This window comes from Alexandromys fortis, unplaced genomic scaffold, assembly GCF_014885135.2.
Source record: "Alexandromys fortis isolate MF-2015 unplaced genomic scaffold, M_Fortis_MF-2015_v1.1 scaffold_8_9099976_23576923, whole genome shotgun sequence".
NCBI lineage: Eukaryota > Metazoa > Chordata > Mammalia > Rodentia > Cricetidae > Alexandromys > Alexandromys fortis.
The window spans coordinates 4,804,925-4,821,550 of NW_026067899.1; the positions used below are offsets into that span (position 1 = coordinate 4,804,925).

A 16,626-nucleotide genomic window follows, 5' to 3' on the forward strand; every position below is an offset into this window, starting at 1 on the left:
CTATTTCAAGGTGCTATTGAGAAAGAAACTTCTATTGTCAAATGAAAAATAACTGCAAATGAGCTAGGGTTCGTGAAAAAAAAATTGTCCACAGTGTTTGTTTTAAGCACTAGCACCGAAGCCAAGTCTGCCAGCCCCCAGCCAAGTGGTTCTGGGATGGAACCCAGGGCCTTGAAAATTCGAGAGAAGCACTCTACAGCTGAGTTCCAAACCCAGCCTGTATGCCAAGACGTGAAAACCCTTATGGTTAATATATGAGGTACAACTTTCCATATTTAAAATTTAATAAGTGGAGGTTCATAAGCACCACATAACTTGCTGAAAATCAAACAATAAACGAGTTAGAGCTTAGCATTTGCCCTGAAACCTGTATCAGTGCGATCCACAGCTCATCTTTGCCTACTCTGTCAACATTCATCTCAAAGAGCGACACCATGAGGACCCCGTAAAAGTCTCATGGGCTGCTGAGGATTCAACTTTTTTAGGGTTCATAGGATTCATTGGGGAGTAGAGAGAGTAAGAGATAACTCACTGTGGTAAGTTGTTTGGATGAAAAACGTTCCCAATCATCCCAGGCATTTGGATGCTCAGGTCCCAGTGATTGCACCATTTGGGAAGGTTTCAGTGGTATAATCTTACTGGAGGAAGTAAGTCACTGGAATCAGGATTTGGGAGTTTTAAGGCTTACAGAACTTCCAGTTCCTACTGTTTGCTTTGTGCTTGCAATGAAGGATGTGCGCTCTCAGAGTCATGCTCCTGTAGCTGGCGGCCATGCTTCTTTGCCATGACAGATGCTCATCCCTCTGGAGCTCTTAGCCAAAGTAAACGCTTGCTTCTCTGAGTTATTCCGATGGTGGCAGTTTTATCACAGCAGCGTAAAAGTAACTAATACATTTACAGTGCAGATGGCTCCCTAGACTTCAGAGGCTCGTTAAAAAAGAGATAGGGATGAACTCATTTGATTCTTTATCTTTATCCAGTGCAAAATCCTGCTTAGAGGGACTGACGGAAAACTGTAGTTAATGGCTGCAACCACACCTCTTTATGACAAAACACAATTCATAGAGACTCATATTTATCTCATGGCGCTCTGTCAACTGTGAGTGTGCCACAGTGTAGGAGGCGTGCCCTTTGCTCTTCCTCATCATCCTTCAGTCCTCTTCAAGACTTCTCACTGGTTAAACTGGGATCCCGGTATGGGATTTGTTCTATCTATGTGTTATGCTTTCTAGTTCAATTATAGCAGTGATTAGAACACCTTTGCAGCTATTAGTACAAGGTAAGTTGATTGGCATTGTATGTTTTTAAATGATTGTAAAAAAAACACATCACAAAATAAAACCAAAATAAAAATGACCAAGATAGCATGTTTCCCATAAAAATTTACTAGTCCTATACAGAGGTTTTCTAATGAAAATTACCTAGATGAATAGCAGGACTAAATTTAAAAGAATAACCATAAACTTTATTGAAGAATTTAAGGAGTTTAAAGAGGACATGAGCATACACTTCATTAAACTTCAGGAGGTTTGCAAGAAATGCCCGAGTGAAGTCAAGAAACACAATGATGCGATGAATGAGATGATGGAGACAATTCAGGATATGAAAGGAGAATTCAGGTAAGAGTTAGAAATACTAAAGAGAACTCAAGCTGAAATGAAGACAGAATTGAAAAGTCCCAACTAGAAAACTTAAAGTAAGCAAAAGAGTTATAAATAAGTAAAGTTATAAAGTAAGCAAAAGTTATAAATAGGACATAATTTATGAAGATTTGAAGATAAAGTAGAGGAATTAGACAACAAAAGCAATGAACATGAAAAAAAATTAAAGCAAAGAAAGGAACATGCAGGAAACGAGGACATTATGAGAAAGACCAACTCTTACAAGTATAGGCATGGATGGGGGAGAAGGATCCCAGGTCAATGGCAAAAACCAGATCTTCAACAAGATCATAAAAGAAAACACACGCAAACCCAATTAGGCAACAACAGAAAAAATTTTCCACAGAATATCATAGATAAAGCACTAAATGCAAAGTACCAAGAACAAGTATTGAAAGTTGTGGTAGAAAACAGAAAAATAAAAACAGAAATCATATATAGAGAAAATCTCATGAGAATAATGGCTAAATTCTTAGTGGAAACTTTGAAAGCTAGAAGGTCCTGGAGCAATGTATTCTAAGTTCTAAAATACCATGATTGCCAAACTAGAGTACTGAACCTACAAAAGTGCCATCCATAATGAACAAGGACAAAAAAAAACCCATACATATAAACAAAATCTTAAAATGATACAAACAGCATAAAAAAATCTTATCCACCAAAACAAACCGAAAGAGAATACTGGAAACAATGTTTCAAACTGGAGAAGATTAAACACAGCTAAGAAACTTTAGTAAAAAAATGAAGCAGCATTGATGAGATACAGATTACATATTAATGGCCTCTATTCTCCAATCAAAAGGCAGGTTAGTTAATAAGAATGAACACCTATCTTGCTGTTGTCTATAAGAAACTCACTTTATCTTTGAACATAGGCACCACCTCAAAGTGAAAGGGTATAGAAAAAATACTTCAAACAAGTGGGACTAGGGGCAAAAAGGCATTGCTATACCAATATTTGGCAAAATAGACATCACACAGATCTAATTAGAAGAGACAAAGAATGGTATACCATTTAATCCTGATGTCAACTAATGAAGAAAATATTACAATACTACACATATGCAATAAATCCTGGTGCATTCAATTTTACCAAAAATAAAAATAAAGTATGCCTTTATAATTAAAGAAACAGATTAACACCAGTCAAAAAATTGGTAATTCAACACCCATTTTCTTCGAGCAGGCCATTTTTACAAAAAGTAATCAAAGAAATTTCATAATTAAATGTCATTTTATATCAAATTGACCTAATAGATATCTATAGAATATTACACCCAAATACCCCCCAACACACACACACCAACACAACCACAAAACGAATCAGACAAGCAAACAAAAAAGCCACATTTTACTCAGCAATCTATGGAAGCTTCTACAAAAACCAGGTCATATTTTGGAACACAAATAAACCTTAACAATTGTGGAAAACTTGAAATAATTCCATGTACCCTATTCAACCTTTAGGCAATAAAGCTTAAAATAGTAAACAAATTTGTGCTAAGTGCATGAACTCATAGAGATTGGACAGCTCATTATTGAATGATAAATAGTTGAAGGCAGAAGTTAAGAAAGCAATGAAATAATAGAAATAAATGAAAATGAAAGCAACACAACAAAACCTTTGGAAAACATTAAACGTAGTTCCAGGAGGAAAATGTATATCTCTAAATGCCTATATTAAAACAATCAGAAAGAGTACAATACATGACCTAATGATGCAACCCAAATATTTTGGAAAGCAGGAATAAATAAAACCCAATTCAGTATATGGCAAGAAAATAAGAAAAAACAATTTCTTTATTATTTAATAAAACCATACAAAGACTCAGTTTGTCTAAGAACCAGTTATTTGAGAAGAAAGATAAAAAGGAAAAGATAAAAGAGATGGACAGATCAGTGGCTCAACCAAATGGAAAGAAAGAAAGGGCATGAACGAACAGAAACTAGAAAGCAACACCGCAACAAACACCAAAGAAATTCACCAAAGTGTCACTGGACTCTCATCAGAAAAACTTCTTGCATTAGATGGTAATTAAGAAAGACTCACAACTGGAAATGTTTTTGTGTTATTGGATTTTGTTTGTTTGTTTGTTTTGACTTTCACAATGTGTACTCAGCCATATGCGGGATGTCTTTACAAAACTCTCCCCAGATCCACAGGGATCTATGTGGATACAGGGAAACAGCATCTATCAGACACAACAGGACTGATTGACACACATATAAACATGTACAAGACCTGCATACGTTTAAACCAGACAAAATCCAAGCATAGAGAAGGGAAAGAAGGCACAAAGTCCCACCGCTAACCAAGAAGCTATTTGTAGTTGATACCTGATGGGAGGGGAAAATCATTCTTTTTCTAAATGAGCATCACTGGGTATATCAACTATACTCTAGGGTAGGATCCATGCTGAGGAGAGAAGGAGGGAGGAAGGTAGGGAGGTCTAACAGAAAGTTGAGACATTGATGCTGAAAGCAATCTTTGACCCTACAATACACTTAAGTTGAACATTAACTTAACATTTTACAGATGACGAAATGAAGAAAATCGACTTCTAAGGGTGAGAAAACATGCTCAGAAGGAAGGAGTGACTGCATTCAGTGCTGTTAGCCCAGAGCAAGGCAGACTCAGAGGCTGAAGGGTTCCAATGCCCACACTCTTAGCTATCCCTACCTCAGGAAGGCTGGCTGAGGAGAAGAGGCCATGAACTGGTGGATGAGAAGAATACACTGAAAAGACCAGAAAAATATATATAATTCAGACTTAATGCTTAACAGTGTCTTTAGAAACTATAAGTAGAAATACATTATCCCTTCTATTTTAAGATGTTTTATACAGTTCTGGTGTGGTGGCTTAAACTTGAAATCCCAAAACTCGCAGAGAAGGGTATCAAATTTGAGTTGAGCCTGGATTACATACTTGAGCATCTCTCTCTCTTTTTAGAAATGTTATTTTATAGAGGGAAAGACCTACTTAAAATAATAACTCACATATAATTGCATATATTGAATGAATAGATCTCTATCAAATAAGTTTTGCCAAGTGCATACACAAAATAATTATAAGCACATTGCTTGAGTTTACTATTAAATATTTTCCATTTCTGTTATCACTGTGGCTGCAAGCTGCGTACTGTGGTCTTGCAGTCCTAGTTTTATCAGTTAATAAGAAGGTGATGAGAACTGAAAAAAAGAGATTATTGCAGGAAAGCATTATCCATGTTTTGAATTTTTGAGTTTAAGCCCCTCATTGTGTTGACCTCATGAAGAAGAACTGATTGTGATCATATTTCCACAGCACTTCCTGGGTTTGTTGGGTACTAGAGTAAGGGCAGGTAAGTAAGAAAGGACACGTGTCTCAAGCAGACTGCACTAGAGATGAAGCTAGCTAGTGTCAAACTTTAATTTTCAAACCACAAAGTTTTGGGCATCTAAATTTAGACGCTCCAACCTCCAGGTATGTAGAGTCTATAAAATGAAGGTGTTATTAATGCCTGTCTCACGGAATCACTGTTCTGAAGATGCATGTTAAAACACGAATGTCTCTGGTAACTTGAAGGCGTTTCATCAATGCAGGCTGCCATGGTGAAACCACTGATAGATTCTATCAGAGTAAAGTGGGATGGATGATGAAGAGATTGACTATGTAGGGTTGAGAAGAACGCCCTAGAGAGTAGATTACCTACTTATAGCTTACCTGGACGGCAGTTATAAGGGGCCATGGGAAGGTAGACATGGAAACAGAAATAGAGAGAGGCTGCAAACAGTTCCCAGCAAGGAATGGTGGGGTGCTGCCATGTGAGTCCTCCCGCTGGAGAGATTCTTGAAGGAGAGTATGGCTGCTATAAATTATGCCGAAAGCATGCCATGAAAGCTGGAGGCAATGCTTTCCTGTGGTAGAAAGTTCTGAAGGATTGCTGCCAGCGGTGCTACAGAGATTTGGGTAAGGACAGCGCAGGACTCACCCAAAACAGAGATGTTTGTGATTCTTTCATATACAGCTAAACATATTTTATTTATGAGGGTACATACTAGGAGATGTCATACTGACTTATTTTGTTTCCTGTGTGATGATCTAAGGTCCCTCTTGAAAAACTAGTCTTCTAGACTACTTTAGGCCTAGGCTCTGTGGCATAGCCTATCGCTCATAGGCTACAAGTCTGAACTGTATATTACTATACTGAATACTGAATACTGGAGCACAATTGCGATACAGTGCTGTTTAACACAGCAGTATATGTGTATTAAACATATATGCACATGGGGAAGGGAAAACTAAATTTTAGCTCCACTGTAAGTTTAAAGGACTACCAATTTATAGGTGCATATTTGCCTTCATTGTCAACTCACATACTCATGAGATCAACAGCATAAATTACTCATTAAACTAGCATCTTGGCTACAAATACACTATTGTTGCCTGTGCAGCCCCTGGGTTTACAGGAGATCTTTCTGCTTGTTCATCCACATAGCTGCTATTTCGTGTCCCTTCACGCCGACCTTCATCCCCTCCCACGTTGTTACTCTGGTAACCACTATTTATTATTTATATTTGTATTCCGTAAAAATATTTAAATTCAAAATAAAAAATCCACCAAAGCTTTTAATCAAAGAAGAAATATTGTTAGGGTTTGATTTCAGAATAACTTTGAGTGCTTATTTAATTATTTAGCAAACTTACAGCATGCCAGAAAGAGTTCTAAACATTTCATGAATATTAATAAATAGAAGTTGGATGAAGGGAGATGATATATAAAATAAAGATTTCCCCACTCAACGGATGCATCTTTGGTTCTAATGCCTTTATATACTTACTTAAAAAAAACAAATCACTAAGCCCTTCACTCTGAAGACTTTCTGCTTCTTTGAGACTTTCCATTTCCCATCATATGTTTTTGAGAGTAATTTTTTTTTTCAAAAAATCTTTGGTGCTAATTTTTTTTTTTACAGTAGCTTAAATGTTGGAATTGTAAGTAGTGAATTGTCAAAAGGAAAGGCAAGAAAAGAAAGGAAGTGTGCAGAGCCGACAGTGCTCTTCGTCCATGTTTACATGGAGTCCCCCAGGGTCTTGGGATTGGACCAGACAGCCACTATTTAGGGGGTGGCATGAACGTGCCTTGTCATGCGAGGAAGAGAATGGAGCAGGCCTGAACTGGGGGTGACAAAGCGACATGCGGGGTTTCAGGTACGGTCCTTGACAATGTCTCTAGCTCTCATGATTTGCCGAGTGCTGTGGGAATCTGTGGAGATGGTTTACTTGCCATAAAGATAGAAAATCTGCTGTTGGGATCCTAGACACACTGCAGTACAGATACGATGGCTCCATACTGATTCCTAAAGGTGACTAACCTAGTTAGAATTACAGAAGTTGCAAACGTATTTTAACAAAGAAATACGGGGCATGGCTTTAACAGATCCTCTATTCCCCAAGAACAGAAATGTTGTGTGAGAAGGGGGACATTTTGTTCAGGGATATATCTGTATCTCTATATATCTCTATGTGAAGGAATATATGTAATATATATTAATAAATGGAAGCTGTTATATATAATGTAATATTTATATGCCACACAAAGACATAGAACAAGGAACTGTTCACTGCATTTGAAAATAACATCACAGATAATAATACCATTGATGGAACTTGTGAAGAGTCTATATATTTGAGCCTGCTGGGCTGACAAGACCCTACCGGGGCCTCCTCCAGCATAGTGTGCTATCTGATGACTTCATTATGGCTTTAGTGTAATGCATCTCCAGCGAGATTACACACCTCTTTATATCCCAGGTCGGGCATTATATCCACTTCACTGAAATAGTCAATGCAGCGGGTTTACTCCCGAGTTTCTTTGAGGAGAATAAAGATGTCTCGTAAACTATCTGCGATAAAACTAGGGCTTCGAGTACAACAACGAGTCAAAGCGACATAAACCTGTTCTCAAACCACGCAGCTCCTTATGCTGTGGTGAGACGAGAAGCGGCTTCATTTCTTGATTTGACTTTAATGTTTCCAAGCAGAAACCATTTTCGCTCACATACTGTGGAAAATGGAAGACGAGGAAGCACGCCCGAAGCAAGAAGACCCTTGTGCCTGCATTACACAAGAGCCAGGCCATCAAGCTGCAACAGGTGGCCTCTGGCAGGGCCAGACCAAAGTCCTGGACAGGGTGTTCGAGGCAGTCTGGCGTCTGCAATGTTTGAGAATACACTTTCGGCAGCTGGTCCCACGGCGGGTGCCTATCTTGAAACCCAGTCAAAGGTAATTTCAGGAAGTGATGTAGAACAGCTTTGCCTTCTATATCAAAGGCAAGGTTTTAGAAAACAATTTGGTAAAAGTTTTAAATGTAACCTGTAACTATTCGTTAAATCTAATGTCACACCCTCCAGGATTGCAAAATCACTAAATATCCTAATTCTTTTTAAAAATCAGCATTTATGAAAGTGAGATAAACCTTAGTTCTCTTCTTTAGTTCTTCGTTTCTTTGGCCTAGTATTTTATTGCTCTGTCCAGTATATCTATAATATATTTCCTAAGATGTCATTTTCAAATGCTCACAGCAGACTACTGTAGACTCCTGGATACACTCCTGATGGGTTATTTGGCTAATTCAAATATTTATTATTTGTGAAAGCCTTCTCAGCAGACTGTATCAAAACATTTTTCAGCTCAGACATGGCCCCGTGCCCACTAACTGGCTATTTTGGGTTACTAATGCATATCCAAGTGTTAGTCTTTGGGTTGCAGGAAATACACGGGAACATTTAGTAAATGCCACTTTCTCGGGAAAATGAAAGCCATGTCCATCTGCGACGATCAAGGAAGTGCGCAGGGACAGTTGGAGACTGCGCTTTCCTCTCATTAACTCGTCACTAATAAACTCAGATATGTTCTTGCTCTATAATTCGAGCGGGCATGTCTGGACAGATCAGTGGCAGGTGCTATCTGAGCAACAAGCAGAACTACTTGATTCATACTCTTGGAGTCCCGAATATGAATGCAAATTTTCCCACTCCTTAATCCCATTATTCGAGGTACCCAATTTTTAAATTCTGATAATTGGTGCCTCACATAATCCTTAGACCACCTACTGTTAATTAGTACAGCTGTTTAATTAAAACAAGAACTACAGCGGGAAAAAATAGAAAAGTTTAACTCGGAACTAGTTAATATCTAACTGAGAATTAATCCTGCCATGCTGATGTTGCAATGATCAATCATTACTTTTTATCTTTGTTTTTTTTTTTTGGTGTACCGGGGCATTTTCTGATTACTGAGAGATGATTAAAAATAGTTTACTAGAAGTTTATTTTAGACATTATTTATAATTTGAATTCTACATATCTAGGTAATTCTGAAGTGTATAATTTTTATAACTATTATGATTACTTGTTGGGTATTTGGTGTGTTAATAACATGTTTAAAAATATTCCCTAGTCAGGGTCATAGTGGCTCATGTCTTTAATCCCAGTACACGGGAGGCAGAGGCAGGTGACTTTCTATGAGTTTGAGGCCAGCCTTCTATAAGAGCTAGTTCTAGTACAGGCTCCAAAGCTAAGGAGAAACCCTGTCTCGAAAAACTACTTAATAATTATTCACTAAGGGCAATGCCTACTGCACGGTGACAGATTGTTCCAGAGTGGTCTCTCAGTGCCTGGCTTATTGAGCATAGAACGAGGGGATTTCAACTGATTAGCCAAGATCACTCTTTCCAAAATCACAGAGTTTTGTGGCGAGGGCTGCCTTTATCTTTTCTGGAAGGAGAACATCTTCTGCCTCTCAATTATTTTTATATTCCCAGTGAACAAGGGCAGTGTCTTTCTTTGCCAATTATGGTTCATAAGAAACAGCAGGAAACTTGCTGTCATTCTCATGCCCTCTGCCATTGCCTCCTCCACGGCGTCTTCTCGCAGGTCTGCCACTATGAAGGGACTCTGCACAGAGCCCCATGGTGCTTTCCCATGGCTTCTTAGAGCACCTCATTCTACCTAGCATTTGGGTTCCTTATCTATACAGGTCCTTTCATTTCTAGTGCATTTTGCTTTCTGGAGAGTGTGCTGTTTCATGAACTATTTTTATCATGTACTTCTTAACACATGTCCCAACATAAACACATAAACAATTCTGCTGCTACATTCTCGGTAGGATATATTGGTGTTTTATAGCCCTTTCATGAAGTCTGAAGAATTAGCGTAATGAAAACAATCTATTTGCAAATAAAATACTTGAACAATACTTCAATTTAGATAATCCACTTCTATTCTCCATATTCATAAACTAGGGACCTTTAGCAACTTGTAATCACTTCTGAGTTTGTAAAATAAATTTCTCCAGACACAATAATTTTTATTTATAAATTCTAGTACAATAGTTACTATGTGCATAGGCTAAGGGGTTATCTTTCTATTTTTTTAGATGGAGAAAATCAGGCACCAAGGACTTGGCCTTTGGCACAAGTGCACAGTGGAGCTGATTTCACACCTGGAGTCTAGCATTTAATTATGGTATTGTCTCTCTTAAAACCAGGAGCTTTGTTCCTGTCATAGATCTCTGGAGTATATTGAGGAGTCAAGTAGAAAGAAGGTTTTCCTGAGAGGTTGTGAATTTCCAGGACTAAACTTGATTGTGCAAATCCAAAGTGTTTCACAATATCTGTTTTATGTCACTGTAGAATTTGATATTATTAGGGTATTAATTTCTCTGCTCTTTTTATTTAAAAATTATGATGATTAAAATTATTTTTGTAAGTTGGGCCCTTCAGTTTTGTCTGTGGGCAGTTGATTCTATGGTTCATGAATCAACATTTGAAAGATGGTTGGGTGTCCTCGAGAGGATGCCCATCAAAGGAGGAATGACAGTTTTCACAAAAGGGAATAACACGATTTCTAAAATATTTTAATAAAATAACATGCCCGTTTCCAATATAACTTGTCAACAAGGACAACATTACCATAAATCCATCACACCCTCCAGGAAACACTGCTTTAGAACACTTAAGACTACGCAAATGAAATGACATAAAAAATAAAATATTGCATGTTAAATGCTAGAATTAACTTTGAAAATAATCTCAGGTCCTTATTCAAGGCTCTAGCATTCCACTTGTGATTTTAAGGAATAATCATTTGCTCAAACTCACCACATTTGTTCTGAGACTCAGAAGTTCTTAAATATTTTGAATATTATCCACTATATATCAATGCTTGCTCTAGTGAGGAGCTCTCAGTTCATCACTGTAATATTTGGGAAGATTATTGAGCTGCTACTTCTTTTTGGGAGTATCTACATCAGTGGTTCTCAACCTGTGGGTCGAGACCCCACACACAGGGACCATATATCAGCTATCCCGCCTATCAGATCTTTACATTACAATTCCTAACAGTAGCAGGATTAAAATTTTTAAATAGAAATAAAATAATTTTACGGTTGAGAGTCACCACAACATGAGGAGCTGTATTAAAGGGTCACGACATTAGGAAGATCAAGAGCCGCTGATCTATGTTAAAGCAACCTACAGTGGAGCTTAGACTAAGGAAGGTAAGAGGGAAATATTATGAAATGACGGCCGAGAGCACTGGGGTAATATGCTCGCAAGAAGTGAAACTTTCAGTGGTTCTTAAACATCAAAGTTGTGAGAATCCATGTTTTAGGAACTGTATTATTTCACATATATTATTGCCACTCTTTCAACAAATAGCTTTATTCAGAGGTGCAGCCACTGATAAGTTGCCCATGTTCCAGTAAGTAAGCTTCCACTCATGCAAGCAGCTCAAATTAAAATCACTCTTTTGGTCACATATATGAAATACATCAAAGTGGTGGTCAGATGACCTTTTGGGAAGAAACAGGTTTCAGTGAGAAAGAGTTGGGAAGGGTTAAAACAACACACCACACACACACACACACACACACTACATGGAGAAAGAGGAGGAGTGTTGTATAGCTAGTTCCTCTAAATTGAACATTCTCTTCCGAAGGGGTGAAAGGGGCTTATAAGCCTTAGAAAACAAATGAAACATAAGGCAACGTGAAACATGGGAATCTCAGAAGCTCTTGAAACTTAGAAGCCTCGCAAGGCCCCTGGTTTTCCAGCTGTTATGAATAGTACCAATTGATCAGGGAGTAGAGACTTTCTGATTGCTAAGCTGTCTGCACGTGCAGAGAGCACTAGGGCTATAGCTTTTACAAATCATATCCCATGCAAGGTGTGTGTGTGTGTGTGTGTGTGTATAAAATGAAGGTTTTAGTCATCAGTGTTCCTCGAAGTAATCCCTTGCTTATATATCTGTAAGTGTCCTCCAATAAACCCACTGCTTCTTTAAGACAGACTTGAGCAGAATCCATCCTTTGGGTTGCTACCATTATCTCATCAGGAGTACATAGATGTTTGCTAACATCTACCCAAGGAAAGTCACTCGGTATCACTCCTCTTCTGCTTTTATTGTGTGTTCATATTCCAGCTTTCCTCTATGGGAGAATAAACTGTTTTATTTACCTTTCTGTGTCTGGCTTATTTTACTTGGCATGCTGAAGGCTTAACATTTTACCTTACAGAAAATAAAGAAACATGAGGAGAAAAGTAGATGCCATATTTCCTGTCTTTAAACCCAGATCTGACACTGCCTTAACTCAGAGGTAGTTTGACGCTCTAACATGGAGCATAAAACCTGAAAGCTCCTGCCATCTGGTCCTAGGGATTTTATCTATCCCATTCTCTGGCATCTTCTCTGAGGATCATTATCACAGGGGTGAGACAGATTCTCCCAGGGCCTCTTCCCAGTATGACAAAGATTCTTAATCAGATTTGATTTGGGGATTATTGCTCTTCGAGTCTTGTGGATGCATGAGAGGCAACCACTGCCTACTTAGGTGCATAACTCACCCTGATCTTATTATTGATCTTTTATTTTGAGACATGGTCTCACTATGGTGCCCAGGACAGGCAGGACTTGTTCTGTGGCACAAGTAGGTCTTAACTTTTCAACTGTTTTATTCTGCCTCATGAGCAACTGGATTGCAGGGATGTGCTCAGGCCCAGCCTGAAGCTATTTTTCATGACCACTTTTTGAAGTGAGTTGTTTCTGATACCCAGAGCTAAGACTTAGGCTAAGTTACTACACTAGGCAGGTCTCATAGACTTACCTTGTCCCGAGTGTCAACAGGAGTGAGAATAGGAAGCCTTACTCTAGATGAACAGTTTAGAATCACTGAAATGCTTCTTTGTTTAAAGGCTTTCTGACAACGTACAAGGAGGAGGCTGCAGAATATGCTAAACTTTTGGCCAAGAGAATGAAGGAAGCCAAAGAAAAGCACCAGGAACAGATTGCCAAGAGGCGAAGGCTGTCCTCGCTGAGAGCTTCTACTTCTAAGTCTGAGTCCAGTCAAAAATAAGTCTGTAAGGGTAACAAATAAATGATCAGACCTTGAAAAAAAAAAAGAATCATTGAAATGGTGCATGGGGCCGTCCCAACAGACAGAACATTCACCACATTGAACAATTAGTCTATACAGATTGGTCTTCCAGGGGCATGCACTAATGTTGCCGGAGAATGGACTTTTCTATAGAGTTCAGTTCTTGCCATGGTATGTTATAGAAATTGCTTTGGGAGGTAATGAAACACAAAGAACTATAAAAGCATCTTCAATAAAATTCTAACGAGATTTCACACATTGTAATTGAAGGAGAAGAGGGTGACAATATTGCTTTCCACATGTAAAAGAATAGTCCCCACCTATTAAATTAACTTCTTTTATAGGGTGAGTGATGACGGCAACCGTCCATCCTACACTGTGAATTTAAGTTTCATTGAACTATGAAGAAAACATAGAAATTAGAGTATATCATTTTTTCTTTTCATTCCACTTGATCAAACACACATCGAAAGACTATAAATTGGATTAGCAATGACAAGCTATCAGAAATAATTCTTCATAGGCTATTTACCAGATTTGCAAATGTGCTGGGTTGGTTTAGAAAATTCTCCCTGGTTTCCTCTTTAATTTACTCTCTCCGGCCACACATATTTTCACAATTTTAGCCTTTCTAAAATGTTTATCCTACAATGCAATGTGCTCATAGGATCAGTAAGCCAGGTAGGAGCCATGGTGTAGTTATGTCAAACCCGTGTGATCTGTAAATAAAGAAAATCTTTTGCTGTCAGTGGATCCTACTGTCAGACCACTGTTAGGCTGGTTGCTGCAGGCAAGCTCAAAGGGATACAATCGACAATTTCTGGACACGGTGAGACTCAAACACACAAGGAAAGAAAGCCCTCAGCTCTTGGTTTATATTTTGATAGATCCTTCACAGTTATTAATCCCCCCCCCCATGAATTATCCTAGCAATGGTAGCAAGTAGTTAGGGGATGGGAAGTACTCAGTCTCCTGAGACCTGAAAAGGCAAATCACAACAATAGAAGCGTCTCTCTAGCTAAGTCTGCCATAGAGAACTGTAAGCTTGCTCCTCCTACTGGATCTCCCTTGAACTTAACTCAAGTTCTCTAGTGTATCCTGCTATTTCTGGGCTCTCCAAAAATGAGCCAAGTAAACACTGCAGCAGCCTCTATTTTTTTTTTCCATTTCCACAAACAGGAAAAGCACATAGGCAAGAAAGGGTAAGTGGACAGAGACAGCTTTCTGTTATAACTTCTAAGGTTTGTGTCTTTGTCTAAAGAAACCTGTACCAGCAGAGCACTGAACAAGAATAAACATCCCATCTTCCCACCAAGGACTTCCGCTACATATATGAAATGCTGCTTAGTTACAATGAGCCACACCTTGGAATTGTGCCAGGGATGAAGAACAACTGCATGTCATGGGATCTTGACAAGAGTTAATCTGGGTGGAGATGTGCAGTGGAATATTATTTTAACTAGGCAAAGACATATTGCATTTGTTTATGCTGCGGAATATTACTCTATGTGAAGGTGTGTTACATTGGTGTCTGCTGCATAGGTTTAATTATATATAGATGGGCACTTGATTGGTCTAATAAAAAGCCGAATAGCCAATAGGTAGGCAGGAGAGGAATAGTGGGACTGGCAGGCAGAGAGAAGAAATAGGAGGAGGAATCAAGGCTCCAGGGAGAACAAGGAGAGAAGGAGGGAGGAAGAGAAGGACACGCCCAGGGCCAGAAGCCAGACAGCCACTAGCCTGCCAGACATGAGAAACAATGAAAGCAAGATGATATACAGAAGGAAAGAGAGGTAAAAAGCCCCAAGGCAAAATGTAGATGAAGAGAAACTGTTTCAGTTATAAAAGCTAGCAAGAAACAAGACTATACGAAGGCCAAATATTTGTTACTACTGAGTCTCCATCTCCTGATTTGGGAGCTAGTTGGTGGCCTAAAAGGAAAGCCTGCTACAGAGATCATACCAAGTTTAGGTTAAAAGCTTCTGAGACTGGGACAAATATTGATTTCAGGGAGCAGTCAGGGCTAATATTGGTGTAACTATCATTATTGATCCTTGTTCACAAGCAGGGGCAGATAGGTTTTTCTCCACACTAGAAAAAGGGGAGAATTTATCCTCTTCTGAAATATCTTAAAACTCAGCGATAAAAGACACGGCAGGGTTCAGAACAGCATTAGGGAAACTCTGAAAAAACGTACCCCTGGCAAGCATTGGATTACAGAAGCACTATACACATGAAGTGGCTGAAGCCGTCTCTTGAGAAACAGTTCTTTGCCTTTACCATGGAGCAAGAGAGAGCGTAGGGAACAAGGTGTGGCCTCACATCGCTTTCACCTGCTCTTTATGAATTGCGTGGGCAGACACACAAGGAATCAATGTCGTTTTACACGCCGCTGAAGAACTAAGGAGCAAAATTAATATTCCACAAAAGGTGGAGGAAAAGTTCTAATTTGTCTACTGTCAATTGGTAAAGTTTCTCTGATGTTTGGTTTTGATACGGTTTCAGTACTTTCATCTCGTAAGAACTCAGCATCGAGGCTTCCTCTGACTGCGCTCTCGCCCAAGGCTTCTGCCTAATTACCCATATTGAACTACCCTGTAGTTCCCGCGCTGACACCGGGAGCCAGAGAGACAGACCAGAAAAGCTGCTGGCAAAGCCCAGCAATTAATTTTCTAAACAAGATGAGAAATTACGAATTAAAAAAGTACATAAAACGGACCCAGTTTTTTTCTTCTGACTAAAGCTCTTATACAAATTTCATGATTTTAACTTTTGAAATACTTACTTTTTTTTTTAATTGTGGTACAGTTTTAAATCATAGGATTATAGGCTTTTGAACAGAACTTAATGAATAATTGGATAACTTTATATAATTTAAAAAGTGAAATAGAATTTGTTGGTTGTTTATTTATTTATTTTATATGTACAGGTGTTTTGCCTGCATATATATCTATGTATGACATCCATGCAACATCTGTGGAGTCTGGAAGGTGTTGGAGCCTCTGGAACTGGAGACACAGATGGTTGTGAGCTACAATGTAGGTGCTGGAACCTGAGCTCGGGTCCTGTGGAAGAGAAAGCAGTGTTCTTCATTTCTGAGCCATCTCTTCAGCTCTGTGTTTGCCGTTCCTTACCATTCCCTTTTATGATAAAATGATGTCTTTTCAAAGTCGGGTGAAATGACGGGGACCATCTATTTCAAACTTCTGCCGGATGTGTGATGCCAACACCAATGTCACCAGCCATCTAGATGTTACTCGTCTGCTCCAACCACCTAAATACCCTGTCGCTAATTATTCTCCATAATCATAGACATGAATAGATAACACCAGAACAAAAAAAATAGTTCTCTGTCTCCTAAAATTCAAATGTGTCAGTGTGTTCCTGCACTTGGTCAGTGATGTGTTGCTTTATACAAAAAAATAAAAAAGAAAGAAAAAGAGAAAGATAAAGAAAGGAAGAAAAAGAAAGAGAGGAAATAAAAAAGTAAACCTCCGACATATGCCATTTCTTAATTCCCACGGCATAAATACCGACCGGCTGACACAG

At 38.7% G+C, this 16,626-nt stretch overlaps 1 protein-coding gene and 1 long non-coding RNA gene across 2 annotated transcripts in view; one reads left to right on the forward strand and one right to left on the reverse strand.

Moving 5' to 3' along the window:
• The window catches only part of B3galt1 (beta-1,3-galactosyltransferase 1), a 482,035-nt gene that overhangs the window by 175,807 nt on the left and 289,602 nt on the right, over positions 1-16,626 (reverse strand). The window lies entirely within an intron of this gene.
• Positions 7,716-13,098, forward strand: LOC126489229 (uncharacterized). Its single transcript, XR_007588891.1, has 3 exons — positions 7,716-7,926; positions 10,081-10,169; positions 12,896-13,098. It is a non-coding gene; the product is annotated as an uncharacterized lncRNA (long non-coding RNA).